At 34.6% G+C, this 21,374-nt stretch overlaps 1 long non-coding RNA gene and 1 other non-coding gene across 2 annotated transcripts; both read left to right on the forward strand.

Annotated features, from left to right (window-relative positions):
• Window positions 1–16,627: 16,627 nt before the first annotated feature.
• LOC117336758 lies at window positions 16,628–20,523 on the forward strand. Its single transcript, XR_004534647.1, has 3 exons — window positions 16,628–16,830; window positions 17,184–17,304; window positions 18,570–20,523. It is a non-coding gene; the product is annotated as an uncharacterized LOC117336758 (long non-coding RNA).
• Trnat-ggu lies at window positions 17,869–17,939 on the forward strand. Its single transcript has one exon. It is a non-coding gene; the product is annotated as a tRNA-Thr (tRNA).
• Window positions 20,524–21,374: the final 851 nt, after the last annotated feature.

A 21,374-nucleotide genomic window follows, 5' to 3' on the forward strand; every position in this document is an offset into this window, starting at 1 on the left:
AAATAAATCATTTCTCAATTATTTGAATATTTCTCAATTGATTTGAATATTTCTTAATTGATTTCAATATTTCTCAATTGATTTGAATATTCTAATTTGGTCTGAACTTTCCTAAATATGCATGTTTATACTGCGAGTTGAGATTGACAAATATTTAGTAATTAAACTCTTTCGACTCCTTCTGTCAACATTTTCGGTTCCACTGTTAGTAGTTTTGTTGTTTAACACCTCCGAGATAGAAATATTTGACTAATGCGGACACAAGCATCTCGATTTTTATCATACATGTATGTGAACGATGATGTTTACGACGGAAAATGTGTTTATCTTGATACATTAGCACACATTGGATGTATATTCAATTGTGCATTTATTCAATGATATTTAGACAGAACAATTCTTTCCAATTCCATATTAGCATATACCTTTAAACTAAAGTTTGATTCGTTTAAATGTAAACAATACAGGAAAAAATGGTCTGCTAAAAACAAACACACAGTTAATTGGTGTTTTCCGTGTATTCTCTTTCGAACTGTTTCTGATTAATGAGTGCTTGCTTAAACGTACCCGTTTCACATCGATTTTTGCAGTGTAGGAAAATTCGGGGACAAATGCCTTTGATTTTGGTAATATGTTGAAGCTTCTGCATCGTTTCTTCTTCCGGTCACAGAAATTATCTCTAGCATGAAGAAGACTCACTTTCTCGGTAATTGCAGTATCACAAAGCGAGTTTCCATATCCTGCATAGCATACACATTTCCCTACAAGGAGTTAAGTTTTATTAAAAATTATATTCAGATATCTTTGATTTGACTGAATCATACGAAGGAGCGAAGATGGAAGTCAGAAAGGAGACTATTATACATCTTTAATTAACTGTAGACGTTTGAATGGGATTCCCCATGCGGACAAGACATCAGAAGTCTAGAACGAGTCAACGTTGACTAAAGGTCTGCTATAATCGGTGATATTTTATGTTATACTCTTTTAACTCCACACATTTTGTGCCATGTCAAATAATTAGTAATAATAAATGGTCACACTTAAAATATGCCGTGTTTAATATTACATTCTACATTTAAGCAAGAGAAAAATAATGAGAAAAGTGATTTCAAATAAGATGCACTGCCGGCAGTAAATTAATTAAGCTACGTCCCGAACACAGATAATGCCTGACGGACAGACAATTGTGTCGCCAAGATATGGCTCGCATCCAGAAAGGACTGGTACACGATACGCAATAAATATGATATATAGTTAGTTGATAATCACTACATAAATATTATGAAACTCATATCATAATTGAAATCATCATCAATAGTATTCATTTCGAACACTGTTCAAAATACACGTATTGCTTATTTGGGTCAACGTATACCTATAATTCAGTGTGCCAAGCTTCGCATGGAGAAGTTATAGGATCTTCGGAAAAAGACACAACATTTACGTCTGGATATTTAAGGGGCCATGTCCTGCCAACAGCTAAAGCTATGTAGAGATATAATTATTGAAGGCTTGAGGAGAAGAATGAATTAAATCAATTACCTGGATAAATCAATATATAGAGGATATCTAACAGTGTCTTCAGTAATACCAAATATATTTCACGAGTGGGGCTAATATTTTGATATTTTTCACGAGTGCGCAGCACATAATGTTGTGTTTGTTGTTCGCTTGACAGATAACCCAACTCGCCAAAATATTCCTGGGAATACTTCCACACGATATGATACTGGTCCTGTTCTCTGTGTGATTTTTCCTGATACCCACTTGTTAGTTCCTCCCCGACAATAATCACGAATCGTCACAGACTGTCCTAATTCAAATTCCCTCGTCGAAGATTTAGGTTTTTCCATCATCTTTCCTTGTTGATGAGCAACTCGTTCCTGGACGTTTGGACGTATGAGGTCTAACCTTGAAGGTAATTGTCTTCCAAGAAACAACTTAGCAGGACTTTCATTGGTAGTAGCATGTGGAGAGTTCCTGTACGCCAATAGGAAATTAGCTAGTTTCGCTAGTTTGGCTAATATTTTGATATTTTTCACTCGTGCTGCGCACTCGTGAAAAATATCAAAATATTAGCCCCACTCGTGAAATATTTTTGGTATTACTGAAGACACTGTTAGATATTCTGTTTATTACATTTTTTATCAACGAAAAACCTACCCCGTATGCTAACTAGGCCTACAGCGAAAATTTGCAAACAAAAAAAGTAGTTTCCCCTGTCCAGGTGCTGACATATATGTCGGGCTTTCTGATTGGTCAATTATTTTGGTATTTTCTAATCATTAATTTGATTGGTCAAATCAGCAAAAGTGATATTTTTCACTAGTGAACACTAGTGAAAAATATCACTTTTATAGAATGAATAATTTTTGATATTTCACTGGTAAAAATGTAATAGATTATTTTATGCTTGGTTTACATTTGGCCATGATGTTTACGTTTTCCACGATCTGAGAGTAGTATGGTGAGCATTAGGGGAGTGGTGTCGAATCTTGAGGATATGAAGTGGAATCGTGTTGATATTGAGGAAATATAGCCCAATATAGCCAAATATAGCTGATTTTGAGGGAGCGTAGTGGAATCGCAATGATCTTGAGGGATCGCAGCGGATGGTAGTGGCTGACGATGTAAGAATTTTGACAATATAAGAGCGTGAAGAACGTGGTAATCGTGGATGAGAGCAGTCACTAAAATTTAACGACCATAGCAATACACAAGAGACCTAGATGTATTGTCGTAGGAGGTATGGATGGGCTTGGAAACAAGATGTCTAAACGTTCACTACGATTCAACCATGTTCATCCCAGAATCCATTTTGGTGTACTCTGGGCCAATTGAGAGTATCGAGAGTGTGCTAAATGGTAATCGTGGAGTTCCACGATCTGTTTGAATTGAGGACATCAAAGACGTCTTGGACACGCGTAAATCTTGCATAACTCTCTTGGTCAGTTGACTGTTCTTTTAAGTTTGTATCAGAATAGATTTGCCAATATTGTCACCATATGCCATTTTCAACTGTTAAGATTAAAATATGAGGTTTATATGGATTATATTCATAGTGATTACCTACCTCGTACACATCGACCATGATCACAACCTTGTGGACACATGTTTGTTATAGCAGGCACCGGCTCACGTTCTGCCTCGTTAGCGGTTTGGCACGTGGCGGCGAGAATGTGCTTGGAATTTTCTATCCATTCAAAGCCTGCAATTGGCTGAAATGTAAATATGTAAATAGTTCAAGTTAGAATCATACTCAACTGTATAGTAGTACTCGTTTCACTATTAATATTTCACACTTCTGTAATATAGCAGTGACACTTACACCAAACACACACGCACATTCATTTGTATGCAAGATATTCAACATTAAAGCTGACAGTGCAAGTTAAAAAGCATCCAATTGAGATTAAAAAAAAAAAAAAAACACATGTACAGATTTCCGAAAATCGTTTTCGAGACATCCCCCAGTTATGGTAGTGTCGTATCTAAGGACGGGCAGACATTTTTCTTTTTCGTTATGCATGGATACGAACCGCTATAAAGGCGCGTGCGTTCATTGAGACAAGTATCAGTCTATCGATACATGCGCAAAGCGACACATCTCTCCATTATTATATAGTATACGTTCTCAATACACACGCCAACGGGTTTTTGTTTTCATTGTACGCAATTGTAGAACTTGGATATGGAATTTGAAGAGGTAATTATATATATAAATAAATATTTATTTTATTTTACAATAAAAGAAAGAAAAGAAAAGTTTGACAATACAATAAATTTGGGCCTCAACAAAAACATGCACCTAATAAAATTATAAACAGAACTCCTACCTGAGTCTTTACAACTGTTACAGTATTATATCCATAGTTTCCATCGATATATTTTCTGTGTCTTCGTATCATTTGTGCACGTGTCATAACGCAATTAAAGCGTGATAAAACTGCACTACAACAGCCCTAGTGTAGTGTAGTGTAGACAACATGAATACATCCGAGGAGTTCCGAGTGCTAGTGTAGACGCGAGTAAAAATTGGAACTCCTCGGACTGTTTACTTGTTATCGAAATGGCTGCACCCACGAAAAACACTTGAGAAAATGGATAGAGTATTTCGGATTAATTCGTTATGCATTTTCAGCATTTATTTGGAGATTTTATTTTGAACAAGATTTGAAAGATAAACTGAGAGACACTGACCATCTTTCTGCTGAGGTTACAGGTAAGTGCTTCGTCTGTTTGATGTCGTTCGCGAATACAGTTGTAGGTCACGTGATGTACAGATGTAGTGTAGGTGATACAGGTGTGCCACCGTGAACACCTGAGGTTAGAGTGAATGCGAGTGTGACGAAGCACGTTCTTTTTATAGCAGCGGCGGTTTGGTTGTATCCACGCATAACAAAAAAGAAAAATGTCTGCCCGTCCTTAGATACGACACTACCATAACTGGGGAATGTCTCGGAAACGATTTTTGGAAATCTGTACATATATTATTTTTTTTAAATCTCAATTAGATGCTTTTTAACTTGCACTGTCAGCTTTAATGAGAATTCTGCCGAACACACACATATATGAGATATTTTCTACATTAGTGGAATACATACTGTATGCTGTTCCACATAATCTTATAATTTATGAACTGTTTTATTTAATGCCTGTTTGGTAACCTAGAACTACCATTATCATTCGAAGAAAAATGACTAATATTAAAACCATTGTTTTATTCAATATTAAATTCACTTCGTACAGTTCTTACGCTCTTGTCATGTAACAAATCACTGAATAAGTATGTACCCCTAACCATAACTTCATTCAATAACGTTCAATTAAAAAGATTGTAATTGATGTTACATTATTTCATTGTTCATTTTTTTTCTAAGAAGAAGAAACGATATACCCATCAGTATCCTTAAACGATACAGCCTATTTGACGTATCTACAATTGTATGTGTAATTATTTTGTTTCCCTAGAATCACAATTGCTTAAAGACTGGCAGAGTGTTTGTCTCTTTAAAAAGTACATATTTCACTATTCTATTTATTGATTCAATCTTTCGTTGCTTTAAAGCGAATGAATGACAATATGTCTTAGTTGACATATTTATGCATCAATACATTTTGACGTTCATTCATTCTTAAATCAATTAACATACTATCATTCAATTAATCTATTCGTTCACATTCATTTATTTATTAAACGAATGAAGTGAATTAATTTATCATTACATGTATATATTCTTTAACTTCATTCATTAATGTCAAATAGTTTAAATCATTTATTTTAAGGCTTAATGAAGTCTTTAAGTTAAAGGCAACAACTAATACTGATGAATCAAATGAAGACTGCTTGCTACATTATTGATATAACTGGCGCCATATTAAGTGGAACACTTTGTAACGTCAGTTTTATATATCAACGTACATCTAGTTCAATATCTGCTCTGCAATTTTGTAGCTGTTCCACAGGTTCGGGACAGGAGGGGAATTCTGTCATCAGTTTAGCTATCATTATTTCACAATCGGCTGGTGTCGCCTTAAAAGAAAATAATATGATTTAGTATCATAGAGAAGGGTGTATAGTATTTGTTATTGAATATAATTTTATCCACTAAAGCAAATTAAATAACAGGTAGAAAATGCATTTAATAGGTAGTTATTGCAAGCCTAAACATTGGAAACATCTTTCTCCATTAATGGAAAATGTGAATACAGCATCTGACACGTGAAATGCTTTCTTTCTGTCAAGTTATTGTTTCATTGATTAACATATATAAATAAACACGTTGAAATATTTTGACATTAATTCTATATGCATGAATTGTTGAATCCTGGCGCATATACAGAACTTATACTATCCTTACTGACGAAACATTTTCCTTTCTTAAAGAGAAATAAACAAAGGGTTATTTACGTCATGCAACAAGCTAAAGTAACATTTCCTTTAAACAGCCAGGACCAGAAATAAATCCATTGAGCCTTGTCCTTCCAACATAACCATTTTTGTCTTTCATGTAGCTAAGTGAAGTCGAAGATGCCAAAATCGTTTTACTGGTCCGTTCGCAATGGTTTTTTCTCTTTTTTTTCTCTCTTTTTTTTATTTCATTTTTTTATTTATTTTATTTTTTTTATCATATGTGAAAACCTTTAGAGAACATGTGTGTTGACTACAAAAGTATCGCAAAATTCAAAAACTGCTGCAAGAGTTGTCCTTAAAAAAGTCCAAAAAACTATGAAACGGGGCATTGGTGTATTCATCAGTGTTTTCAGACGATATCAGTGCATTTTGAGCAAAAAATAGATCAAAACTATAGGAGGGGTTGTCTGAACAAGATTCTGTCTACAAACATTGTTAAAGGGGGCATGAATGACACAGAAGTATGCGAATCGAAAAATAAAACAATTTGTACAACTACACCGACAGAGTTTCACATAGATTTGATGAAAAATTCTGAACGCCCACAGACTTTCTATCTTCGTCGTAGGGGTAAATACATTGCTTGTAAACTATCAAGGGGCGATTCTGCAAATAAAACTGGTTGACAGCGATATTCTTTTCTGTAAAATTAAAAGTAGATTACGTAATATAAAACAATATATTATATACCAATGCATTTAAACTTGGAACATTAAAAGGGATATTTTATCTTTGATTGGTTTCTTACTAGGACATGTTCTTCTTCTTCCGTAAATGATACAGCATTCGGATTTGGCGGTATCTCTTCGTATTGATCGCACGGCGTATCTTTTTCGTCACCCCACCAATGTGTTTGCTGACACGAGCAGGTGTTCGAATCTCCAGGCCACTGTCGATGTCCACAGAAGCAGAAGCTGGGGCTGTCTGGTCTAAAATGATTCGGGCTGATATAGGCGATGTTGTCGAACTGTAGTGGCATGAATAATGACTGCGCTGCAGACACCCTGAAAGGTTTATAGAATAACACACAAAATAGTGTCACTTTTCAATACAAATTGAGAATTAGATTGTTGCTATATGATATATAACTTCAATTGGTGCATCCCAGATACATAATTGAGTATTATGTGGCTGACTGTTGAAGGGTTGATTATATCAGTATGTAACATATGGTGGCTTGGTAATAAAACCGTTATTATGTTACTGTACTCACAGTGAACACCACTGTAATACAATAATCGCATATTCTGTATTCTTGACAGACTTAAGTACCTCTCGAACCTTTGGAAATGTAATCAGACAAATGCAAGTCCGAGACATGTCATTCTCTTGATATGAAGCTCGGTCAATCGGGCTGTGCCAAGATACAGCTAGGTCTAATAGAATTGGAGCATAAATAGAGAGAGAGGTTGGGGTAAGGGTCAGAGCTCAAGACCTCCGGAACAGACTCCGAAACAGAATCAAACTGTATCATACAGCTGTTTAGCTCATCTACTACTAAATTAAAACATCAAACAATTTCATTTATATAATGGTAAACCAATTCAATTGAATGATGAGTTTAATATTCGGCTATCGGGAACAATGATACGGAGCCCCTTGACTGACATACCACACACTTATTTCATTTCGTTATTTCGATATTTCGAAATAATAATTTAATCGAAATGCTATTTCGTTATATCAAAGTAATATTTCATTTTATCGAATTGTATTTTTGTTTTATCGAAATATTTTCTCGTTATATCGAAATCATTTTTCGTTACAACGAAATTACATTTTGATATATTATTTTGATAAAACGAAACAACATTTCGATAAAACGAATTAATATTTCCATAAAAACAATTACATTTTGGGAGTGACATGACAGTCAAGGGGCTCCATGCAACGGTCATGTCTACTGGAAACTAATAAACCAGGGTGGTCCTTCTCCGTTCGGACGCAACAAGTATGTGGTCACCAGCCCGACCAAGTATGGTCGTTGATTTTGCAGAAGTTAAAATTTAGTTTAAAATTATGATAATATTCTCGAAATGAGGCTAGGGTAGTGACAACGGAACTACTAGGCATATATCAACAAGCATCGAGATTGCCTGCCTTAATATCAAACAAGAAAACAAGACAATGATATCGACCATAGAACTTCACCATTTCCGTCATCAACCTGCATCTCTCCTTGTGTTATTAACGTCTCTGTCAGCAGTCAACATCTGACACGGAAATCCTGATAATGGAATCAAGCCCTTGAATATCGAATCAGCTATAAACAACGAAGGTAAGGGAATATAGATATAAACAGAAGATGTATAGGAATGGCTTTTATGTATTTTTACTGAGTTCATTTTCGGACTATTACATGGAAGTACGCTTTAAAACAAAGACCAAGTGTGAAAAAAAATCCAAATCCAAAACCTTATTCAACAACAATAGGAGAAAAAGCAAAAAAAAAAAAAATCAAAAAGAAAATAATGTCACGGTCGCCTGTATATTTACTTATGTCTTTGAATGTTATTGGCTACGTAAGAGTGTGTATGAGCGTACCTAGGTACAGTATATGTCGGACTGTCCAGGTGACCAGTTCGTCCACTCACGAATGTCAGACATCGTATTGGGCTTCACGTGACGGGCGCATGATCGCCAGACGTGAAAATGGGTCAACCTGAATGGACCACAGGTCGTCAGTGATGCAGTGTCAGGGCCGACCAGAGTTTGAGGTCAACTGCCAGGAAGAAAAGTCAAAGGTCATTTATCGGTTCAAAAGGAGAAGTGGTTGCTGTCCACTGTATATATCCTCGCCAGTAGAGGACCATTATTGTAATCCGTTTGCTGGATGCTGCAGATGCCGTTTATTTTTCTGTGCTGTTTCACCGTGAAACATGAAATGATTTGTGTGACTAACATTGCGGAGATTAACTGATCGTGACACCAATCGTCATAAGCACTTAGTAAAGTGAACGACATTCCTGTCGTGTGGAGAGACTGTAGATTCAGTGATATAAGAATACATGCAGTATAGTAGAGAGTGTGATTGGGAGAGTGAATGAGTTTGTATTTTTTTCTTATTCTATGTAAATAAACTTGTATATATGATCATGGTGTAAGACTCCTTGTGTTGATTTCGAGAATTACCAAGCTGGGGCTCGTCCCGCGTTACAAATGATGACTTTTTATTTTTACTGTAAACATATTGAACGAGGACACACAATACGAACAAAAATGGGTACCCATGAAAAAAGTGAAAGTATTATCAGACCATGTGTCCCTGATGCGTAAGCGTTCCACAACACTCGCCAAGCGAATCTAGGACGAATTCGGGTTAACTCACAATTGTGAAATAACAACCCGCAGACACAGCTGAATAAATCGCACAAATACTATTTTACAATTAGGTATGGTCCTGTCTTATCACCAAATCTATATTTTAGGAATGCAGAATGTTTTCTGTGTATACATTTGTAGTTAATAAGAATTCTTTAAACCATTAGATAATAGATACATCGTGACTAAATGCGTACGGCAACAAGAACAATTATGTGCCGCCATTTATCTGTTTACATCAGAATATTAGCTTTCAAACTGCATTATAGAATTGATGAGCCTTATTTTCCTCAGCGATTTAGATCGGTCTGATGTTCCCATCTATATTTAAGTAATTAAATATATTTCCGAAACCCAGTATTAAGTGAAATTTAACATTTTGGATATATACAACCTAAAATTTGCACTTTGTTCCTCCATTAAATCAGGAAATTGCAATTTGCTTTTATTGTGACTTCCTTTAACGAAGACTCTTATAGAGTATTGTACATCAGGCCCCAGGTTTTCCGCGGGAAACCTTTATTGAATTTAAAGGTGATAATCTGTATTAAAGGACGTTCCTTTAACTGTGTAAAACTGTCTTGTTTTAAGCTAAACACTTTCCTTATAGTTAAGGAATACTAATAAAACGGGACCTGGCAAAGAAATGGAACTAACCGAAACTGTTCGGTGAACTCTCTTGGTTGGATGCGGGCGTTGCAATCAGATCCATAAGGGCTAAAATATGTTTGTCCATTAAACACATTACAGTCGTTGCCACAGTTGTCATCCAGCGACCCACACAAACCACAGCTGCTGTCGATATCGTTTAGAGATGGGTAGACCCACACATTCCATAATGAAAACGATTCCTTTACCTGACCCTTTCGCGCTTCCACACGAGTCCCATGCGGTAGCCATACCTATAATGTTAAAAAGCCATCGTGATATTACGAAATACAAAGGCAATATTAATTTAATTCAATGACATATGCATCAGCAAAATCATAAATAAATGATAATGCAGTTATTATTTTCAAAGGGTACGGAATTTACTATTATATTGAGGTATTTTTTTTGTTGCAAAATATGGATGCAGAACAAAAATGTTTTGGTTAGTTTCATAATTTCCTTGAAAAATGAATAATATTCCCTACAAACTTGAGATAAATCAATGAAAAAAGAACTATCGAAAAATATGCTATTTCTAGTAATTACATGGCAAGCATTATTTGATTCCATCCTATTTTCAAATTAAGAATTTAGAGTTGCGATAGATATCCAAACTGCATTTATATTTCGTCTTCATCACCTAATCTTTGATAATCTTTAATAGTCACTGTTTGATGATGTTAATCTGTACTTCTCTTTATCACTTACTTTGACTACTATGTCTGTTTCCTCTACACGGAGTATGTGATCTTTACAACGAGTGAAACCTTGATATCGAGTTTCACCACATGTATCCAACACGTAGACATCATGGCCAGCCATTACTGCCATTCCACAGGGGCAAAATGGCGGGTATCCACCCTCCCGACAAGAAATAGTTTTCAAATGAATCTGTTGCAGAGATTGGTAGAACAGTATAATATGAATATGAAAATATATGTATGGGACGGGTGGTCTTAAAGTCAGGAAGGTATGTGATTCTGGTTCAGAATATTTTTTTTTAGTTTCATATATCTTTGCTTATAAACTAAGTACTTAAGAGTAAAACTGTAAATATTAAGGGCCAACATAACAGATATACCATCGACGAAGAGTTCAATTTCAGGACCGTTTGCGAGGTGTTGATAGAGTTATCTTTCAGTGCTCGGATTGTTAATTAGATATTTCAACCTTACTGTACTATTAACCATAAAAGAAAGATCCATTGTTGGTAAGGAAATAATACATACCTTAATGTTGACAGTTGGATCGGGGTACCATTGTGGGAAAGAATTGGGACAATATCTATACATCACAAATTCCCCTGCATCCTGTAACTCGTATCTCCTAAAATAAAGTTCGGATACGACCATTATGGTACTGAGAGCAAATACTGTAAACATATTTATTTCAGCGCACAGAAAATTTAGCGCATAGCTATTCAAAGTAATTAAAACTTATACATTAGGTACATAATTAGATCGGACTTTTATCAGTTATTCTTGGCTATATGTCAAAAATCAGTTTTGTAACACGGTATCATTTAACCATTTCTGAAGCAATTTTTTTAAAACCATGTTTGATTTTCTTTTAATTGTCTATTCTATAAAATTAAATCAAAACTAATTTGCATCCTACAACTTTCTGTCTGATTATGATGCTTTACATTACCTGCCATCAAATGACAGCATATGTGGGTCACAAACGGCGTGGCAGTGTTTCTGTCTCCAGTGGTTACGGTTGGGTTTCTCACGTACCCGAATCTACCATACAGAACGATTAGTGTTTTATTAAAAATTGCAAAAATACTGAATTATGAAGATATTTCACTCTTTTATATCGATGTAAAAGCATGGAGGGTTGTATATCAAATTTATCAATTTTAAGATTTTAATATGCAATTGCGAGATAACTTTTCTTATAGAATTTGTACTTTATATCAATTAAATGGTCTAATTGTGTTAAAACACTATGCGATTTAAAAGAATTTGACCATTTCAATTGATATAAAGTACAAATTCCATAAGAGAAAAGCTCACTGGGATTCTTATTATAAACAAGTGAAAACAAAATCATATACAAAGATTCATTTTTAAAATCATTCCCATTGTAAGTTTAGATCATTATTATTATTAAAGAGGGTTTATATAATAAAAGAGTTGCAATAGTAAAAGAGAGTTAAAATAATAACCGAGATAACGATTAGATAACAGTGACATTACTGCTGCGTATAAGATAATGTTACCTCAAAGTTTGATTGAAGCTTTACAATGTTATACCATATAATGACAATGTCAAATAATATCAACAAAATCATAACATTACAATGAAACCTATCTCAACAATATAAGATGATAATAACGATAAAATAATATCACTATGATATTCCAATGAAAAATAACACTACAATGTAAGATAATATTTCTACATTTGCTAATAAGCTGATAAAGTATAATTACATTGGGAAAATATTTGAAAATCTGTGTTGTACTTTATGGATTTACAAACTTAAGACCCTAACATGACCTTATAGTCTTTGATGGACGAAGAGGCTGTATAAATCAGTTTTATTCAAATTATGACATGTTGTGAATCTTTTATTAATATTTCACTGTGCTATTCGATCTTTTTTAGTCATCGGTATAGTATAAGATAATTTAAATTAAACCTGATTTTGTAATTATTTATCATATGTAAAAATGAAATCACGACAATATCAATATACACTGAAAATTGATATTGAAGCGCTAAAGTCTCTCGGAATCGGCTTCAAAATCAGTAACACCGATAGGTATTTCCGAATTGGTGTGGGTATCGCAAACTTAATAAAATGTTGAACTATTTTCACCTCTGCACACTATATACATCTACAAATATCACACAAGCGTATTTCAAAAATGGAAATCAATATCAATGTGAATAAAATCGGGTAAAGAAAAACATAGGACCTTAAATGGATGTCCATGTCATCGGCGATATTATGAAAAGTGAGCCTAGATCTATTTGTTTTTGTTTTTGACCATTTCGCGTGGACGGGATCCGTCTGACCTCTAAGATCGGGATGCTCTCCACTTGCTGGAAGTACTCCTGTATATATGTGGGTCTCTTTTTCGTTTCACAAAACTAGAAATACAAGGTTCTCCCCTGTTGAAGTTCGTAAACATCGATTGGAAAACACCTGATCCCATTGGCTTGACAGGCGATTCCCCGCATTACTTCCCTCAATAGGATGAGTGACAAATCAAAAAATTTCTTTCCCGAATCTCTGGAGCTCTTGGAAAGTTTTGAGGGAACAACGGGTTTGCGTTTTGTTTTTGATTGGTTTAGTTTTGTATTTATTGTTTGTAGGGTGTTTACTGTATATGACGACTCGTTTCTAAGTTTCGAGTCATTTGTCTCTTTTATACCCATATGTGTGTAATTGTTATCCAGTATCGTTTCCTAGTTGACCTATCACATTGGCAAACTAACTGATAACATGCGCATTATGTGATAAAGTATTTTCAAAATCATTTATAAGCCATGTTGCTATGAATCCCGCCCTCACAACCTAGTCTGCTACTACATTTATAGATAACACAGTGCAATAAAGCCACAATATAATTCGAGATTAGAAAACATGCATCCTGTGTCATATTTTTAGAAAATAACCATTGTACTTACATCAACGGTACCGAAAATTCCATCCGGCCAAAACGCATTTTTATTAGAATTCATCCGTAACGTTATGGGTATCATTTCTCTGGTTATATAATTCTTGGTAGTAGACGGAAACATGTGTTTCATATTGAAGTTAAGTCTATTCAATTTACCACTTGTACTGAAACTTCGTCGTCTTCGCAACGGAGTATTACCTGCACCTTTATCAACATGAAAGTATCAACGTTATCGACAATTCTATGTATGTACTTTTATTTAGATAAAACTATTAAATCAGATATTATTATTATAAATACGCTAGTGAAATATCATCTTCAGTCATAACCAATACAACCTGTAAATGAGGTAACAACAACGACAAGTGCAGACTACAATATACCTAGACAGTACGTTGATAAGTCTGTATACAGGTTTGACAAAGTGAAGACTGTGCCGGTCGTGGTCACGCGTTGTCACCTTTGGGACTACTTATCACAAAGCGACACATTGGGAAGCTGCACACACTATATTCTTGGTTGAAATTTTCACTTTGATTGTTCCGTGTAAACGTTGAGATTTCCAGTCGGTGTGCACAGGCTTTTTTCAGAAATTATTGTCCTCCCTAACGAATGTTTTAGAAACAATCGTCCACTCTTATTAGTGTTTCAGAAATGATCGTCCTCTCTAAATGTTGTTTCAGAAATGATCATCCATCCTAACATGTACTTCAGAAATAATTGTCCTCCCTTACAAATGTTTCATGAATGATTGTACTCCCTAACTAATTTTTCATTGATGAGTATCCTCCCTAAATTGTAATTAGAAATAAGTATCCTCCCTAACTTATGTTTCAGGATTGATCGTCCTCCCTTACCAATGTTTTAGAAATGAGTGTCCACCGTAACTAATGTTTCAGAAATTAATGTGTTCCAAAACTAATATGTCAAACCAAATTTTGATGAAATCCTCTCACGCATAAAGAGCGTAACATTTTCGAAACACAGTTACAGCGATTTGTTTCCTCTTTTTGTGCTTGCCGTGGTGGAGTTGATAACAAATGAATCTGTTTAAAACGAACCTGTTGTATAACACAGATTTAATTAGAAAATGTAAGGTGCATATACAGCAATATTTGACCAATATCAAAAATAGCATTGCCAGGCATTTGGTAAAGGTAATATCAACATGCAAACAAATAACAATACCTTCTACCATAACCCCGTCTTCACCATCCGCTGAACCCACAGCTAATATATAAGCCATTTGATCTGCTGGGTTTGGAGTCGTCGTAGGAACAGCTGGGTCAGTTGCAAACAGTTTTATATTGCAAAACTCCTCTCCACATGCACAAGATAACGGAGCGTTCATGAAAACATGAACTGTCCTGAATTCCCCGGGCTCAATCTCGACAGCGGTTTCATTCGTCTGAAATTCAACAAACCGGTGAATGATTATCATGAACTGAATATAATCAGGATATCGAATCCAATATGATAGATATGTTATCAGATAATTATGTGACTTCACATAAACAAAAAGAAACAAATTATTCTCATTATATTTATTAAGATATTGAAATATATTCTAAATGATTAAATAAATGCAATTACTTTCTTTTCATCAAATCCGTCGTTATTGAAAGATAAAGAATACTAATAATACCGAATGAAAAGCTATAATGTTGGAGTGTCATTTCCCCATATTTTAATTATGTGTATAAAATTAGGGCAATATAAAAACGTGAAATTACACCAAGCAGACATCTTAACAACAGGAATATGATGTAGGGGGATTACCATTCAAATTATGCATACAGTAGTAGCATGTACCTCTAATCCGAAGAAGACTTCGCTACTTAGTGACAATTTTCCAACAAACCCAGTGGCAGTAGATCGGACGCCAACTCCGCATGACAGCTGAATTAATATGTGAAAAAATCATAAACAATTAAATGTGAAATAGATATAGAAAACAATAAATGAGAGAAAAAAACAACAATTACACTAATCAAATGTACCGTTAATGTTGCTGGCATGCTCTATGTGTTTTAGCGATATAAAGAAATGGTATTTTCATGGCGTTTATTTTTGCATTTGTATATAATTAAGAGACAAGTTAATCAAACTTCAAAGGCTGTGTAATGAAAATAAAATAAGTAGCAAAGAATAACGGAATTTTCTCCGCTGAATAGATTAATTGTACAGTTAAGCAATTGTAGTGTTAGCAATGACTTATTTATAATTGTGAGGTCATAACTTCATAGCGCAAAATGCGTTGTGACTTCAGGACAAGAGAGAGTATATTATTGCTATTGTAGAATTCATTTAAGGATTGAATCTTGATTTGGTCGATTTCATGGGGTCATGAACATTGAGTTGCTCTTGAGACAAATTTAATGAACTACGAAGCAGTTCATGTTGAATTTGTCCCAAGAGCAACTCAATTCATGACCCCATGAAATCGACCAAATCTAGATTCAATCCTTATATTTCAATTGTTTTTTTTCTCGAATAAAAAAGTCGGTCTAGATATTAATATCTTGTAGCTTGTGCAAGTCTAAATGCGGAAAAGCCCGAGGAGTTCCGAATTGTACATGTCTAGTCGGTCGAGTAAAATAGTCCGCTATTTTAGGATTGAAAAACAGTATTACTTTGTCAAAATAGAAGTATTTAGCATATCTGGTCTTTCATAAAATACAAGAAAACATTATAAATTTGATAATTTTAATAATTATTCGATTCTTATAACAGCAATGTAGAAAAGTGAAATCGTTCCGTGGAAGGATTTTAACCATGTATTCATACGCACTGATCAGTGTTAATCTGGTCAAATTCATGAGCAAATGAAACAGATTAAAGGGACATAATGGTTAGATTTTCACTTAAATAATATATAAAAAAGGGTATACGATTTAAAATGATGTAAAAAGTTATGTACTTTATGTTAATTATACATTTCAAAAGTGTCCATAACAATTTGTTAAAATTTAATAAAAAAAATAAAATAAATATGATCAACCTAGTAGCTATTTCATATTATTATTTTTCGATGTGTGTAAACAAATACCTATGCGTACCTTTGCGCATGCGCGATGCGGGAAATTGGAAACGTCATAACAAAGATGGCGAACACCCGATCTAAGTGGAAGGGTTCTGAATCAGTTTTAACCGAGAGCACGAAGAAACGAAGAATCGAGAACGTGATTTTAACTTCACAAAGACGAACACGTATCTTAGAGACAGAGCAAGCAGATGGCATCAGTTAAAAAATACCGAAGGGATTAAAACAGACCCTCCGTTGGCCAAGCTAATGCCTTGGCACAGGTTAGTTGACAGCACTGGACTTCGAAGTTTCGTAGATCAACTGTCGTGTACGCCCAGATGATGACTTGATAGTACTTGATGGTACATAATTATCATAAATGGTAACAACTGATATCGAGATTAACCTTAAGAAAGGTCATGTAGTGTTAACACGGCATGAATCGCTTGGTATTGGCCTCCACAAGTCCGAAATGGGCTTACAAATCGAAGGGGGCGCCCAAGAGGGGATTTTGACATTTGTAAAATTAATCGTATTATACCAGAAAGTAAACTTGATGACTTTATGCTTTTGTTAGACTGCCTGTATATTACACATTGAGTTTACATTGTGTTATTAATATTCTGTTGTACAGTTTTGAAAGCAAGCCTGAGATCTAGAGCGTCTGGTCATAAAGAAACTGAAGCCAATGAAGATGACCACAGGCGGCATGGAGTCCAGCCACTACGGACGACACTATTACTAGTCGCACTTAGGTATTTTTCATAGTAAATTGATTACAAATCCTAGAGGCCATTAATTAGCAAATATTTATATAAATCATTAGCATTTGGATGCGAAGGAAGAACATTATTTATTTATTGAGTCGTATAATTAGAAAGTCGTGGAATAGTTTCTGTCGATGCTTATTAACATTCAAAATTCTCATAATTATACAACACAAGTCATGTATCACTGTGAACTGTTATTACGTTATGATTTGCATATTGATATAGATATATATACGTATATAGGCGTCAAGTTTGATTACATGTTCTGGTCTATAGTATATGACATATTGTAATCAGTTTAAAAACATAACCAATTCCTATATTGGTTTGTAATCAGATACCACCAACCGATCAATTTTCGATAACAATTTTTTTTTCTAATTAAAATGAATGGATTTGAAATATTGGTTTTGTTAGCAGCTACCAATAATGGATTTTTTGTAATTAATAATTTGAATCAGAAAAAGTGAACCAATCAGTTTTGACCACTATAATTCCTGCATGAGCTGCATGCATGTGTAGCGGGACTGGACTGGGTCGATCATCAGTGACCAGGTAGCTCAATTGGTAGAGCATCCGACTGGTGTTCGGAGGTCCGGGTTGGAACCCCGGTCTGGCCGCTTAAGCTACATTTTCTCCTCTCCTGTTACACATGTATCCTCTACTGTTAACACTTGTTGAAAATTGCTGAATTCTTAGTGTATTTGGTAAGATATTGTGCAACTGGGGATTGAAAAAACTGCTGGAGTATCAATTTTGTGAATTTAGTAAATTTTTTTTGTTTTGCATTATATATTGATACTGGTGTTTTTAGGCCTAATGGCCATCTTCATGCGCTTCATTTATTTGACGTCTTGGATACCACATCATGATGTCACATATACAATATCATGCCTTAAGATGGTCATTAGGCCTGAAAACGTTAGCGAAACACAACATATACTGTGTTGAATTTACATTTTTCAACTATTGATACTGGTATACATATTTTAGACCCAGCAGAAGCCTTGATTGTGTGTAGAGGCCTTGAATGTGTGTTGAGAAAATGTTGACAGGCAAATTATTTGATGAAAAATCAGACAAAATATCCTGAAGAGCCATCTTTGCATGATAAAAAAATGACTGCTATGTTTCAATAGGCCTATAAGGCATGATTATAATATTGCCAATTTTGCAAATTTTGTTGGTTTGTGTAACTGGAAATTATATTGATTTTGTGTAAGAAAATATCTTTTTTTTTCTTCTTATAGATATCAGAGGATTTATAACACAAAAGTTCTCGGAGGACAATAGTGCCGTACAAGGTGGAAAGGACATACCAACACATCCAGGGACTCATCAATCTGATAGTGGCCAACAGAATAAAGGATAGAACTGGAATATCTAAACCAAAACCCTTGCATCAAATAGATCCCAGAAGATTCAAACTCCTAGCCCATGTTCCTCCATCATCTACTGCCCAAATGGTAGAGGAGAAGAAATCCCAATTAAGATGAATGGGAATAATTGAAATTTTGAGACTAATCACGTTCCAGAGACTATTACTTTTGAATATCTGTCCTTACGTTTAGTAGCTGACCTGGTCCGAAGGACCAAGGTGAGTATGCCATACTGAGGCGTCCGGCATTCGTCTGTCAACATTGTGAACACAATATTTGAATAACTTGAGTAAATATCAGAATATACCAAATTTGATAAAACTTTATATGCAGCCATATATCGACAAGATCTCAGACAACTTCAAAAATAGAAATTATTGGACAGTAGTTTGCAGAGTTATTGCCCTTTGTAATGGTCTTATTATTAACATTTTTTTAGTTCACTGGTCAGAATGGAAACTCTTTTTAAAATTCTACTAGTCCTGAACAATTAAATGGATTTGATGAAATTTGGCCAGGAGAATTATGTGGCAATGTTATATGTTGCATAAATGAAGCGTCATCATCATCTGAGTGGCACCTTTGGGGCACAATAAGAGAATTACCCGGTATAGCAAAAAAAAAGATTAAACTCATTTTTTTTTCAAGAATTACATCTAGTCCACTTGTAGTTTGAACCATTGTTGGGAGAGGTAGTTCAAAAGTAGAAAAATGTTTGAAATGTAACTTAAATTTGAGTATTTTGCCATCATTACTGAATTATCCAGGTTAGCGATGCAGGCCCTCTGGGCCTTTAGTTTATTGGTATAATGTTACTATAATAGCTTAGCTGTTATCCATTCCATAAATGTCATATGATAATCAGTGCAGCCTTAATTTCAAAATTTATATAATCTCAAGAGACAAACAACATTGTGTGGTCTGAAATTTAAATGCTTAGTCAAAAATGATTATTCATAGCTGTACATGTGTGCACTATGGAAATATTCATGTTAACACTCACAAGTAATTATAAACTCTCAAAATTCATTGATGTCAACACCCACTAGTGCTCAATAGTAACAGATGTCAACACTCACTAATACTCAATAGTCATTTATGTCAACACTCACTAATACTCAATTGTCATATATGTCAACACTCACAAATACTCAATAGTCATGTATGTCAACACTCCATAATACTCAATAGTCATTGATGTCAACACTCAATTATCACTGATGCCAACAATTGTCATTGATGTTAAATCACTAGTCATGGCAGTCAACTTTCTCTAGTCATTGATGCCAATGCTTACATCTGAGCAAGACAATAAATACAATGTGGTAAATTCTTTATTTGCATGTTTGACTTTTCTCAGTGTTTTCTATATCAAAACTATTTGTGAGACAAATTGTACTGTGCATTTACTGTTTTGTGTATTATCAACATCATAAGTCACTGTTCTGTTGATATTCTGATAAATTAGGGTTGCATCTTTAGGTCACCTGAGATGAAGTATGAAGTGACCTATTCTAACTGACTTTTGTCTGTCGTCTTGCGTTGTTTGTCTTAAACAATTTGTCAGTAAGCTTTCATGGTCAAAAGGTCAACCAAAACTGTGGATTACATAGTCCCAACCCCCAGGGACCTGAGGGGCAGGGTCAAAAAGGGTCAAATTGACTAAAATTTAAAAGATCTCAGCTCCCAGATATGGTAGAATCATATACTGGTAACAGATAGCAAGGTCTTTAACAAAAATTGTGAATTTCATGACCCTGAGGGGGGACTAAAATTTATATAGGGAAATCACAATTTTGATCAGCATTTGTTTGATTTCTATTGAAATTCATTCTAACTTCATTAACAGTATCAGCATGGGATGACAGCTTGATGGCATGCACATGTTGGCCCTGACTGACCTTCTGGGCTGATGGGCGAGGCTAAAAAGGGCCAATTAAATTGAATATTTCAAAACTCAGGTGACCATTAAGGCCAATGGGCCTCTTGTTTTACATAAGCCAGTAACAGTGAAAACTGATGCATATGAAATATGGTAAATAAAACAAAAGGTTTCCATGAATTCAGTGACGTAATGTAATTTATTTTGGTTTTATATCAAACTTGTTCACTGCACAGGTGTCAAAACAACTTCCTTGAAATAAGATAATTTAGCTTATGTGTATGGGCAAACAGACAAGGTGATTACCAATAAAATGCTTAAATTTTCACGTTTTCTATATTTTCTTTACTCCTGTCGCCTTGACCTCTACCCATATATAGTTAGACTGCATGCTCTGCTGACTTGCCAATCAAGATGCTATTGAGGTTGACTGAAATACAAGAACATGTAACATATTAATGAACATAATTGTACATGTAGGTAAACTTGAGAATAGTCCGATTCCTCAATCCATGACTGTCATTGAGACTGTCAGCTAATCATTGAATTATTAAAACAGTATGGACATCAGTATTGTGAATTAAATATCTCATTTATATCGATGATAAATTGATATAAATGAGATAATATATTATTGATATAAATGAGATAATCAACAATACTCATATCCATCTTTTACCATGTATCATTGTTATCCATTTGTTAACGTACATATTTAATTATATAATTCATCAAATAACGTACAAGACTTTCAACAACATTTTAACTACAATCATCAAACAGAAGCAAAGTTA

The sequence above is a fragment of the Pecten maximus genome, chromosome 10 (assembly GCF_902652985.1).
Source record: "Pecten maximus chromosome 10, xPecMax1.1, whole genome shotgun sequence".
NCBI lineage: Eukaryota > Metazoa > Mollusca > Bivalvia > Pectinida > Pectinidae > Pecten > Pecten maximus.